This window comes from Vulpes vulpes, chromosome X (genome assembly GCF_048418805.1).
Source record: "Vulpes vulpes isolate BD-2025 chromosome X, VulVul3, whole genome shotgun sequence".
Lineage (NCBI taxonomy): Eukaryota > Metazoa > Chordata > Mammalia > Carnivora > Canidae > Vulpes > Vulpes vulpes.
Window position 1 is genome coordinate 105,635,051 of NC_132796.1, and position 3,024 is coordinate 105,638,074.

At 49.4% G+C, this 3,024-nt stretch overlaps 1 pseudogene; it reads right to left on the reverse strand.

Annotated features, from left to right (window-relative positions):
- Positions 1–483: 483 nt before the first annotated feature.
- On the reverse strand, positions 484–2,447 carry LOC112927662 (RNA-binding protein EWS pseudogene; annotated as a pseudogene).
- Positions 2,448–3,024: the final 577 nt, after the last annotated feature.

Below are 3,024 nucleotides of genomic sequence, written 5' to 3' on the forward strand. Positions count from 1 at the left end.
AGATACCTTAAAGCATGGTGAATGACAAGAGGGTCTGGAAGAGTGGATGGATAACAACATGGTACAACCCTTCCATACCATTCAAAAAACAGCTCTTGGCTTGTTGTCTTTTTTTTTATATAAACATTTGGAATTTTATTAAAAAAAAAATCACAACCATGAACATTGTTACAGTTAGAAGCCCTCTTGGTTCTCCACAATGATACTGAGCATGCTCACAAGGGGTTCCCATTGTTTAGTCTTTAGTTAAACAACCATCTTTAAAAGAAGGAAAAAAAACTCGGCACACTACCATTTAACTTGTTTTAATGTTTCTTCACAAATGGTGAAAAATACTAAAGTACAGACAAGGAATAATCATAATGTTGTGGCCAACATTATAAATATGGAATTATAAATTTAAAACATTTTCTGGTTTAAAAAATAAATCTGGTAGTCAATGCAGCTCTGTGGGGTCTCTGCGTCTAGTAGAGCCCGTCTCTGCGCTCCTGACGGTGCTCGCCTTTATCCATTTATCCAGGTCCTCCACGCCCGCCTCTTCTTCCTCCCATCTGTTCCATCAAAGGTCCAGGGGGCCCACCAGGACCACCTCGTCTTCCTCCGCCAAAGCCACCTGGGTCCATGCCCCGGCCACCACGGAAGCCCCCTCTGTCTCCACCGCGGCCACCTCTGAACATCCCACTGGGACCACCGCGGTCCATGAGGCCACCTCTTCCTCCCTGCATGCCACCAGGGCCGCCTCTGCCACGGTCACCGCTCGGGGGCGGGAAGGGTGGTGGACGGAAGCCTTCAGGCTTCGGGGCCTTACACTGGTTGCATTCTGTTCTCCAGGCGAAGCTCTGGTTTCCACACCCCGGATTGGGGCACTGCCAGTCCCCAGCTCGGTGCTGGACGTTTCCTCCTCCAGATGGGTTCCCTTGGGAACCCTGGGGTCCTCTTGGGGGAAAGCCATCTCTGTCTCCTCCACAGCCTCCCATGCGACCCATGGGGCCCCCAGGACCTCCTGGGCCCCCTGGACCTCCACAGAGTGGCAGTGGCATCCTTCTGCCCTTACGGGGAGGCATACCACCCTGCATGCTGTTCATTGGAGGTTTCTTCCGAGCAAGAGAAACCTTAAGTTTGCTTCCTTGAAAATCTTTCCCATCAAACCACTCCACAGCAGCCTTGGCAGTTGGTGGGTCTTCATAGGATACTGTAGCATCACCTTTGGGCTTTCCTGTTTCCTTGTCCAAGTAGATATGGATCATGGGTTGTCCGGTTCTCTTGTTCATCTTAACAACTCCACACTGCTTAAAGAAGTCAGCCAGATCATCTAGAGTCACATTGTCATTTAAGCCTTGCACATAAATTGCACTGTTGTCAGAGTCTTCATCTGGATCTACAGGTGGGCCTAGATCAAGATCTGGTCCTTCATTCATGGGTCCACCAGGCTTATTGAAGCCACCTCGCTCTCCAGGGCCCATTCCACCGTGTCCTCCTCCCCGCCCACCTCTGCTCATGCCTCCACGAACAAATCCCCCTCTTCCCCTGCCCCGGTTATCAGGGCCTCTCATGCTCCGGTTCTCTCCTGGTCCGGAAAATCCTCCAGACTCTTGCCCATAAACACCCATGCTACTGGGGTGGTCCTGTCAGAATGAACTCTGCTGCCCGTAGCTGCTGCTCTGTTGGCTATATTGACTTGGAGCCTGGCTGTAGGATCCAGTTTGGGGGGGATAACTAGTGGGCGGCTGCTGCCCATAGCTGCTTTGTTGACCATAGCTACTCTGCTGTCCATAGCTGCTAGGCTGCCCATAGGTGTTCTGCTGAGAGTAACTGCTCTGATCATAACTAGTCGGCTGTGTAGAGGAGTAGCTGGTAGGAGGATAAGATGGTGGTGCTGTGACTGGCTGCATGGGGTAGCTCCCAGGTACCTGGGGATAACTGTAGTTACTCTGTCCATATCCTAGGCTGGGCTGGTTGTAACCCCCTGTGCTAGATTGACGTTGACTAGTCTCAGCGGGTTTGTTACCATCCTGTGGTCTTGCAGGTGTGGTGGCTGCTGGCTGCTGCCCATAGGCTGGGTAAGCAGGTTGAGTGCCATATGCAGACTGAGCTGCATAGGAGGCCTGGGTGGTAGTGACCGTAGCAGTGGTGGTATCATAAGCACCAGTGCCGTACCCCTGGACAGGCTGACTGTATGCCTGGGGGGCAGTTGGAGTAGTATAACCAGCGGGAGGCTGTCCATAAGAAGTTGCATAGGGGGTCTGCCCATAGGTCGCAGTGGTCTGAGCCTGGGTATAGCTGACATCAGTGGGCTGTCCATAGGTTCCATAACTCTGCTGCCCATATGCCTGGGTGGTCTGTGCATATCCTTGAGTTGGTTGGGCGGTGTATGCACTGTAGCCCTGCTGGGCTGCAGCTTGGCTATAGGTACTGTAATCCATGGACGCCATTTTCTCTCCTTCGGCTTGTTGTCTTAATGTAAGTATCTTCCTTCTTGTAAAAGCAAGATGAAACTTAACAAGTGCACAGAGCTGGATGGCCAATAGGCCAATAGCTGGATGGTGCAACAGTCTGTATCACCTTCTAAGTTGAAAGCTCTTTGACACAAGAGTTGTAACTCATCCAGATGATGACGATATTAATAATAGTAAAAATACCTTATACTTACACACATAGTCTAAGTCATCTTAATCTCCAGAGGATCTGGCACAAGCCATGGCATTTAGTAGGTATATTAGCTAGGGTTCTCTAGATAAAAAGAACCAACAGGAAATTTTATGTATTTTATTATTTATATATGTGTGTATATACATATATACATATAAAAGATTTATCTGAAATATATATTTGTGTGTGTGTGTGTGTGTGTGTGTGTGTGAGAGAGAGAGAGAGAGAGAGAGAGGAGATTTATTATAAGAAATCAGCTTACACAATTATGGAGGCTGACAAGTCTCAAGATGTGCAGTCGGCAAGGTGGAGACCCAGGAGGATGATACCGCTCCTGTCCAAGTCTGATAGCCCAAGAACAAGGAGAGCTGATGG